Source organism: Bidens hawaiensis, unplaced genomic scaffold (genome assembly GCF_021521415.1).
Source record: "Bidens hawaiensis isolate Kalapana, Puna unplaced genomic scaffold, B.hawaiensis_p1.1 tig00008946_1, whole genome shotgun sequence".
NCBI lineage: Eukaryota > Viridiplantae > Streptophyta > Magnoliopsida > Asterales > Asteraceae > Bidens > Bidens hawaiensis.
Window position 1 is genome coordinate 542478 of NW_027491650.1, and position 10955 is coordinate 553432.

General features: G+C 35.0%; 1 protein-coding gene and 1 pseudogene across 2 annotated transcripts in view; one reads left to right on the plus strand and one right to left on the minus strand.

Moving 5' to 3' along the window:
* Positions 1–10955, plus strand: part of LOC143530448 (large ribosomal subunit protein uL22y-like) — an 81132-nt gene that overhangs the window by 44633 nt on the left and 25544 nt on the right. The gene's annotated exons all lie outside the window — the stretch shown is intronic.
* Positions 1431–5436, minus strand: LOC143530469 (putative arabinosyltransferase ARAD1; annotated as a pseudogene). Its single transcript, XR_013134857.1, has 5 exons — positions 5142–5436; positions 4798–5048; positions 2661–2949; positions 2486–2581; positions 1431–1922 (listed from the first exon to the last, which is right to left on the minus strand). The product of XR_013134857.1 is annotated as a putative arabinosyltransferase ARAD1 (transcript).

Genomic DNA, 10955 nt, shown 5'->3' on the forward strand with positions numbered 1-10955 from the left:
GGGAAAATATCTTATCAAATCAAGCAAAAGATATTAAAAAGCACAAGAAACCAAAAGCAAAAGATATCAAAAGATATGCCGGCAGCTGCAGGGGATGGGGAAAAGCTGACAGGTTACAGATCAAAGCATGGGAGGTGTCAGATAAAGCACTGTTCAAGACATGCAAAAGAAGATTTCAAAAGATTATGTCAGTCACTTTTTCTGTCAACCAATAGGATTGGTGCGCATGCTGCGCCGAAAGTGGCTTTTCGGACAGATGTCGGAACTGACCTACAGTGCTCATACCAAAGATAAGATATTTCAAAAGCATACAGGCTGACCTAAACTGAAAAAAAGACTTAAGGTCCAGCGCGAGAAGACTCGAGCGCGCGCGAGGGCGAAGGCAGACAGAGAACAATCCTTAGCGCGCCGCGGGAAGAACTACAATCCTTAGCGCGTCGCGGGAAGAACTACAAATCCTTAGCGCGCCGCGGGAAGAACTACGATCCTTAGCGCGCCGCGGGAGGAACTACCATTCTTAGCGCGCTGCGGGAACAGTTCGCCTCGCGTATCGCAGGAACAGCTGGTCTTCACGCAGGCTTCCTTGTAAGGAGTCTGGCGCGTGGAGCTGCGCAGACATCCTTAGGCGGGAAGAACCAAAGGACAAGCAAAGAGTTAAGAGAAAAAGGGGTTCCAGGCTTAAGGGTTAAGCAGAGGGGCGGGACGGCGACAAGAGAGAAAAAGGGCGAGATGGCGACAAGAGAGAAAAAGGGGCGGGACGGCGACAAGAGAGAAAAAGGGGCGGGACGGCGGAAAGGAATTATTATTATTAGTAAGTAATATAAAAATATATATATATATGATTTATTTAATGTTAAATTTACAAAGATTATTAATCAAATTTTTAATCATAAAAAGAATCGGATTCGAAAACGGGTACCTGGGTCGGGTCGGATTTGGGCAGATGTCACATATAACTCGTGAATATTGTTCCTTTTTCATTATGAGCTTATAGTGCTTGGTCATCCATTCTGCAACTACTCACACAAGCATGCTTTATTGCTTTATTATCAGCGTGCTCAAAACACGTTAGTGATGAGGTCAAACATCCCTTGCAAACCCAAATGATGTGAGACTTGCATAGGATATTGCATAACATAACTAATCATGACATCACGTTACATTTTAAAAGGTTACTCCTCTTGCGATCACACGGGCGTGCTTGACTATGAAAACCAACCCTTATTTACTACCAACGCATCCCAGACACACATCAAACTCAAGACCAAGATAGAGATAGATGACACTAAGTACTTTTAAACCAAATTTGAGTTGAGATTAATTTAAATAAAAGACCTATATATCTTTAAAAAAAATAAATAAGCTATACTTTTTCCCATCAAAGGAAGCAATGCACCTATGTCCTATAATTCATGAAAACAAAAAAAATAATAATAAAGAGAGTCGGTCGGGCCTGTCTAGACCACGTAAGACCATACATGCCTAGTCTAAGTCAATGGCTCGACACTCACCGCCACCAATCGGGCACTTTTAATCTCCGAGCTCTATTTACAGCAAGTCTCTCAAAAGGAACCTTATTCCGTACCTGTCTCCATATCATATTAACAGCGTCGTCTTTCTTTGGAGGATATTGATAATCAAAATGATGCGACACTTTTTTAAGTCTTTTCCACATTTCAACCCATCTTTCTTTTGGGATTTTTCTGAGTTGTTGGACCATGTAACCGGGAGTTAACACCTCTTTAACCGAGAAAAAAACTGAAAACTTGTTGTAGTCTAGTTCATCTTCGAATGGTAGTTCAATTCTGTCACTCACTATCACGGGTACACAATGGCTCACGATAGCGTCAAACAGTCGGTTTGAGGATGGAGTCACCGGCCGAATTTAGACAGAATTTGGACGAACGCATACCTTGAGAAAACTGGTGCACCAAAGTTCATATTAATATTATATAGCTATGAAAACTTGCGCGAGGTGAGACCCCCGGCTCGATAGTAGTTTTGCATCAAGCTTTGGACATAAGACACATAACACTCAATCATCGGGACCTATCTTTTGGCTATCAACGCCATCATATGATGCCTGATTAACCTTCTGCCACTTTTAACGCTATTTTCACGAAATTAGTAAAATAACGTCAAAATTAGTGCAATTTCATTTTTACCCACTCAAGGGCCCACACATATACACATTATAACATCAAAATCATTCAGAACACTTAAATTTAATTATAACCCAAGACCCGATTCATTAAATACAATTTATGATATGACCATTATACCCTTCTCTTTACATGTACTCTTATATGCTAATGCAAATTTAAGACAAGGATGTAAATGTCATAAATTTGAAAATGAATATATTTGATACTATAATTTTATGTTGAGCAAACATGATATTATATAAGTTTTGAAGGAAATAGACATCATACTTAACATCCTAAAATGTGGTCAGGAACTTGAAGATTTTATATAAGTAACTTACAGCTTTTATGCTTTCTCCTGTTGTATTGCTAGCTTCATAGTGAACATCATCATATCCTTTCAATATTTTCTCCAACTTAGCGCGCACCACGCCTTCCTGCGCATCACATTACTTAATCTTTAATCCAAATATACACATTTTGTGAAATATATGTTCAAGTTTATTGGTTACATACGGATTTTCTCACGATTCCTCCTCGAAAGAAAAGAAGGGTGGCTCGTGAGCCGGAAGGGTCTAGAGACCAAGAAAGACTCCATTACACGCATATAAGGGGCAACGACGTCTTTTTGCAGATTTGACATGACTTTAGAGTAACGCCCGAAGTCTGCAACGATTAGAATTGACGCATTCACTTCCTCTCGAAGAAATCTGAAAGCGTTGGGATGGTGCATTGGGATTACATGGTCTCTTCCTTCGGTCCGTTGCCAATATTTGGATTGCCTCAAGAATTTAAGGATGTCAACCTGTAGTTGTACAAATATATAATCAATGTTATGTCCATATTATTACTATAACTGTATAACATATAATATTATATTGACGCGTAGCCATAAAGTTGTCCATATTAGGCTTGTAAACGAACACAAACACGGGTATGTTCATGTTCGTTTATTTAACTTTAAACGAACACGAACGCTTAATCTAACAAGTATTTAGTGTTCATGTTCATTTGTTTAAAAACAAGTTCGTGTTCGCTTATGCTCGTTTAATTAAAATCTAAACGAACAGTTCATAAACATAACTGAACAAAGATAAACAAACATAACTGAACATATATGAACATACTTAAATTAACACAAACAAACATAAATGAACACAGAGAAACATAAACGAACATAAATGAACATATACGAGCAAACATAAACAAACATGAATAAATGAACATATACGAAAGTTCATGAACATAAATGAACGAACGAAACTTGTTCCTTCCAACGGTTCACGAACAGTTCACCGAACGTTCGGTTCGTTTACAGACGTGGTCCAAATATATGTTTAATTACTTAAATTTATAACTTCACTAATTAACACATAACCATCCACTATTTATATGCACCATATATGATCTACAGTGTTCATTGAACCAGAAACTTGACTAAAAGTCTTATCTTGTAGATTAATTATAATAATGTGAAAAAGAAATCAAGTGTGAAATAACTAAAAGAAGTATAAAAAGGATTTGCCGCGCCTTCTTTTTATATGTTGCTACAAATTATCATCTTAGTTTGTTAATCGTCAGCATCGTTATGCATATCAACAATTCGGACATATATTCATAGAATTTGCACAATGCAGCATACATCTGCATTAACTTATATGCGTCTACAGAAGTAGACAAAGACAATGAAATATTGCACTCTCTTTATGCATGAAAAGGGGGTTGTGGCACAACTTGTTGCTCATTTACCTGCCCACTTAATTGTAATCGTTTTGTAAGATAAATTAATATAGGTCATATTGACATTGCAAAAAATGTAAATATGAATCACTAAAGTTATTCTACTAATTTGAAATTATTTGCTATAAAAAATTAAATCCTAATAATATTAAGTCAGTGATTCACCATAAACATATAAGCATTTATAATAGTATGATTCGGTAATTTGGCCTGTAAACGAACTGAACAAACATGAATAAGGGTATGCTTGTGTTCGTTCATTTAACTTTAAACGAGCACAGACACTTAATCGAACAAATATTTAGTGTTCATGTTCGTTTATTTAAAATCTAAACAAACAGTTCACGAACATAATTGAGCAAAGATAAACAAACATATATGAATATACTTAAATGAACACACTTAAACAGTTAAATGAGCATAAAGAAACATATATGAACAAACATATATAAACGAACATATATGAACATTCACAAACATAAAATGAACGAACGAAACATGTGTTCATGTTGTTTTGCTCATTTATTTAATTAAACAAACACAAACTTTTTGTTTATTTATGTTCGTTTGTTTAAAAAATGAACATGTTCGTGTTCGTTTATTTAAAATCTACACAAACAGTTCACCAACATAAACAAACATAAATGAACATAAATAAACAAATATATATGAACATACTTAAATGAACACAAAAAACATATATGAACAAACATAAGCGTACATATATGAATGTTCATTAACATAAATGAGCAAACTAAACATGTGTTCATGTTGTTTCATTCGTTCATTTAATTAAAAAAACACAAACTTTTAGTTCATGCTCAGTCATTTATTAAATAAACAAACATAAACGAACTTCTCACAAACAGTTCACAAACAGCTCACTAAACGTTCAGTTCATTTACATGCATACCTGCAACCGCCTATCAATCTCCGTATCCGGACCCCTCATCCTCCCATGCATATTAAAACTCAACGAACTAAAAAACGGCACGTAGAACACCTCCGCCTATCAATCTCCGTATCCGGACCCCTCATCCGCATCCAAAACCCTAACCGCCTCACCACCACACTCTCCACACAACAACGACGCCATTAACCAATACTCCAAACTATGCTGCCGCAGCTTCAACTCCCAATGCCGCGGCCACAACGGCATATTATCAACCCTCACCTTATTATTATTATTATTATTATCTTTTCCGGCGAACTTCTGGCTTAGCATAGCAACATTGCTATTATTATTATTATTATTATTATTATTATTATTATTATTATCATCTTTTCCCGCTAATTTCGAGCTCAACATGCCAACGTTAAACCGGTCTGGTAAATCGTACATGAACACATGGAGCGGTGATCCGGTGCGGCACGGTACGGGATTAAGCTTAAAACTGTCTTTTCTGGTTGATGATAGGAATGAGAATTGAGAGAATTGAGAGAATTGAGATGTGAGATCAACGGCTCGAAAACCGCTGAATGAAAGCAAGTATGTGATGAAGATGGTGATGATTAGGGTTATGATTAGTGTGATAATGGATTTAGTAATCATTTTTGTTGGTGTGTGTATATGTATAATTGTATATACATCTCACGGTGCTTTAGGATCTGCATGGGATCTTGAGGGTGGATTTAAACCCTAAACCGGTTCGGTTTAGTTAACAAAAGTTATAAAACTGGGTTGTGATTGATTTCGGTTTGGTTGAAACCGGTTGCTTGATCAGGTTACGATCGGTTTCAGTTCAGTTAACCGGTTTCGGTAAAGAAAATTGCGAGCAGGTTTTAATCGGTTCAAAACCGGTTTCTACATAGTCGGTTTCTTGACCAGGTTACGATCGGTTTCAGTTCAGTTAATCGGTTTCGGTAGAGAAAATTGCAAACAGGTTCGAACCTACGGTTTTCAGTCGTTTAAAACCGGTTTCTGCATAATCGGTTTATTGACCAGGTTACGATCGGTTTCAGCTTAGTTAATCGGTTTCGGTAGAGAAAATTGCAAACAGGTTCTGAACCTATGGTTTCAATCGTTCAAAACTGGTTTCTCCATAATCGGTTTCTTGACCAGGTTGTGATTGGTTTCAATTCAGTTAACCGGTTTTTGTAGAGAAAATTGCAAACAAATTACGAACCTACGGTTTCAATCGGTTCTAAACCGGTTTCTACATAATCGGTTTCTTGACCAGGTTACGATCGGTTTCAGTTCAGTTAACCGGTTTCGGTAGAGAAAACTGCAAACAGGTTCCGAACCTACGGTTCCAGTTAGTTCAAAATCGGTTTCTACATAATCGGTTAAAAACGGTTCGGTTCAGTTCAATTTTAAAGTCGGTTCAGTTTACCGGTTTTCTTGCCCACCTCTAATCTTGAGGGTGATGGCAATTAGAGGTGCATAAACCGGTTTTAAACCCTAAAATGCTCAGGTTCAAATCGGGTCGGTTTAGTCAACAAAAGTCCAAACTGGTTTATGAGCAGTTTCTGTTCTGATTGAAACTGGGTTTTTTTTTGTTTACTATCAGTTTCGGTTCGATTTTTGATTGGATTTTTACCGAGTTTAGCTGGTTTCGATATAGAAAAATTAGATCAACAAAATTTGAAATAATAATCCGTATCAAAAGATTTGGAATACAAGCAAATTGGTATAAGCGGTCTGCCCTCCTCTGGTGGAGACGCAAGTTTGATTCCCGTTTGTGCTATAGAAGTTGGTTTAGTGGTAAGAGGTCTGCCCTCCCCTAGTGGAGGCGTAGGCTCGATCCCTGCTCGGGCCAGTTAGACAGACATTTGGGTGAAGGGATGAATCATTAATTTAATTCCGTGTTCGAACCCGACAAGGGGCAAGGGTTTGCGATTCCATCAATTCCCGCACATCAGGAAGGTATGGTCTCACGGCGATTGAGGAGTCGACCTTGACCCGAACATGATAGATTTACATGTGAGATCGCGTGTGGTTAAAAAGAAAAAAAAGCACATTGGGAGAGGTTAATTTTAAATTATATTGTATTTTTTCTAGACAGTTCTCTCACCACTTAATCACTTATATTTTTTTAACTATTGTCTTTAATCTTTATTTGTAGTCCTAAAAAAGTGTGTGATTCGAGAAATGCCCAGAATGTATAAATAAAAGTTATGAAATAATTAATTTATTTGTTTCATATTATTTTTTAGCACATGATGTGATGCTTAATTAGTTTTTTAACGAATCATGAATAAAATTTGGCAAACGGTGATAACCCAATGAAAAAGGTAATCCATACACCTTTAATCACAAATCGTGTTTGGGTAACTCAAGTCCACCATTTTTTATTTCGAGAAAACCAGCCCCACTACGATAAAACCCGATTATAATTGGATTCGAACTTCAAACCTTTGGTTTTCAATGCAAATCTTCATTCCCTTCCAATGTCAGCTAAGCTAAATCTCATTGGCCATCGTGATGCTTAATAAATTGTAAGTAAACATCTTCGATACATACTTTTTATATCTACATTTTTTTTACAAACAAAAATCTCATTTATAAACGAGTGGGCATTCATGTTTAAACTAAATGCTAATTATTAAAATTCGATGTTAATTTATGGGTAAAGTTAAAATGCAAAGGGTGATAAAAATGATAATGGTGAGAAGGATTTGTGACTACACAAAAAAACCCTTAAAAAAAATAATAATAAAAAAATCATAACTCAATATATAAATAAAAAACGAAAAAAATTAAAAGACCAAAATGTTCCCCCGTCATTCCTTTCCAAAACAAAAAAAAAAACACGACGAAAAGATACAATGCCGAGAAAAAAGACACAATGCCGAAAATAAACAAACAACACAACGACAAACCAAAAAAGACATAACAGATCGCAAAATATAACATAATGGCGAACAAAATACGACACAATGTTGAGCAAAATAACACAATATCAAGAAAAAAAGACACAATCAATGACGAAAATAAACACAAAACACAATGATAAACAACAAGACACGGTGCTCTTTTTCACTCAACATTGTATCTTTTTCGATTTTTTAGAACGAGAAAGACTGTGGAAACATTTTTGTGTTATTACATTTTTCGTTTTTGTATTCAAAAGACTTTGTTTTCAGTAAGATTGGGTTTGCTATTCAAAATGCCGCTTTACCTGCCTCTCTATTGTAATTGGATCATTTTATTTTTCATGAATGTTATTAAAAAAAATTGTACTAAAATTTGAGTTATGATTTTTTTTTATTAATTTTTCATTATTTTGTTTGAGTAGTTTTTTTTTTTACTACAAATCTTTCTCATTTTTGCCCCCTTTGTATAATAACTTGACCCTTAATTTATAGAAGTATACAAAAAATTAAAATTACCTGCCTTGATATAATTATTGCATAATAGACACACGATTTAAAGCACCATCCTTCATTTATGGGTTGTCTGATTTGATGTGAAGTTGTGAACAACACATTACACGTTTGAATCGAAAATCATACAAGTAAAGTGATGATAATTTAAAGGTATAAAAGTATCTCATTAAAAAAAAAAAGGCCAACCTAACTTAACTGATTTATTCTTATCCTAGGATTGGTGGCTCAGTGACAGAGAAAAAATCTCTAAAACACCTAAATACTTGGGATTCGAGTCATATAAAGTAAAAAAAATTGTCGTTCAAAAATAACAAACAACTAATTTGCTATAATTTGATGATAATGTAATAGGAATATAAGATTAGATATCGACAATGTTATGCTTAGACATTACATGATTCAAAATACGATCCTTTGTTTACAGTTTGGTTTGATGTAAACCGATGATTTAAATTTAAAGCCGTAAATTAAACTATTAAAGACAAATAAAAACATAAATTAGACAATCTGACCAAATTGCTTTGATTAAGTGATCTTGCTATAGCCAGATAAGATTAGAGACTAGCATTCTAGCAATACTACGTTTAAGCACGGCATGATTTAAAACACGATGCTGCATTTCTAGCATGACTCATTTTTTAATGACAAAATTGATCATACTGAAAACAAAGCTATGGTTATTCGACGTCGATAAGTTATTGTGCTCGAGCTACTGAACTTTTTTCATGAATGCAACAACTTCGGAAGCAAATGATCCAAATGTACTATAAACAACGGAAAATAAATCATGTTGATTATGCAATGATTGCATTATAACCACGTGATAATTAGAGATTAGCAATACCAGAGGCCTTTAATACATAAATAATCGATCTAGACTTCTAATAATTTTCCGGGCTCCTTGAGTGTAAACAATCAATCTAGACTTAAATACGTAAATCAAATCGGTTTAAATTATCATAAATAAAGTAAACAAATCATAAAAATGTAATCTAATCAATTTGCTTTGATTTAATGATTGCATAATAATTACCCAATAGGGGTGAACTGGTATCGGGTATCAGTACTGTCTCGGTACTGATTTTTTAAGAAGATCATGATATATCAGCATTTATCAAATATTTACATAAGGTGTCGTACTGGTATCGAACCAATCATTCTTGATACATGCACATATGTTTTTGAGAAATTCAGAATAATACTTATATGGTACTAAGCTCATTGACATCCTTACATTACAAGACTACTATAAATTAACAATATCATGTTTAGGAAGACATGGATCAAAACATAATCCTTCAATTTTGGTATTTTTCCTTAAGCATCTTATTTCAACTTTTAACATATTTATCAAATCATTAATGTCCGTACGAAAATTTTCTAAATCAAATAACTAATAACTAATATCCGAATTATAAAAGGTAGCCTAATCAATGCACTTTAATTTCAACAAGTCCACCTTTTCAATTAATAATGCACACATGTACAAGGTAGAGATTTGTATGAAACCGAAAAACCGATTCGAATTCACAAACTAACATAAAAACTGATGGCTTTTGTTATATATTTTCGTAAAAACGAAACTTTTTTTCGTATTTGGTTTCGTGTGTAATTAAAACCAAAATGAACAAAACTTATAAATTTTAAAAGTTTTATTTATCCCAACTATAAATGATTTATAATAACTTAATACACATAGTAGTCCAAATATTTTGGCTCACTTTTTTTTTTGGACCCAAAATCCTCAAGGAGATGTAAAAATTAAGAAACCCGAACCGAAAAAAAAAAAGAACTAGATTCGTAAAAGCTGGAAAATTATCAAAAACTATAAAACATTAAAACCGACATATCATTTTGGTTCTCATTAAGCCCAATAACCGAACCAACCCATACACACCTCGAGTAGAGGATCAGTGTAGGGGTGCAAACGAGCCCGAGCCGCTAGCGAGCTACTCGAGCTCAAATAGTTAAAAAGCTCGAAACAAGCCAAGTGTTTTAGAGCCCGAGCCTCAAATAATGCATGTTTATTTATTGAGTATGAACTCAAGCTTTGTACGGGAAGCTCGTTTAGGCTTATTGAGCGAACGAGCATCGTTTTTTAAGTTTGATCTCTTCCTAAATGCTGCCCATTAATTCCACTCTACAAAACCGAACTCTGACTCGTTTAAGCTCGAGCCAAAATTAGGCCCGTTTTAAGGCTTTTCTCAAATAATGTAAAAATAATTAAAAACTTATATAAATTAATTATTAATAAATAATACATGAGTCGAGCCCAAATTTGAGCTCAAAAATATAACTTACGAGCAGGGCTCAAGCTTTAAAAAAGAGTTCAAAACGTGACAAGCACGAGCTCTCATAAGTTAACACAAGCCGAGCTCGAGTCTAGTTGAGATCGGGATCGGCTCAACTTATTTACACCCTTAGGTAGAATCTAGGATGAACAAACGGTATTGAATCGGTAGAGTACCGCACCGACACTGTATCAGACATTTTTGTTACAATTTCGTGCCACTTTTTGAGGTTTTTGGAATTGGTACTTCGGGAATCGGTATTTGCCGATTTTTCTCCTTCAAATACCATGTATCACTAGTGCTGTAACTCTTCGAACATTTTCATTATCCGTATCTATTTTTAACGATTTTTAAAATCGATAAAATACCGGTGCCGAACCCATCTTTGTTAGGAGCATTTCACATGACTAGAACAAATATAGAGTCCTAGCAGCCGACGACTCCTAGAATC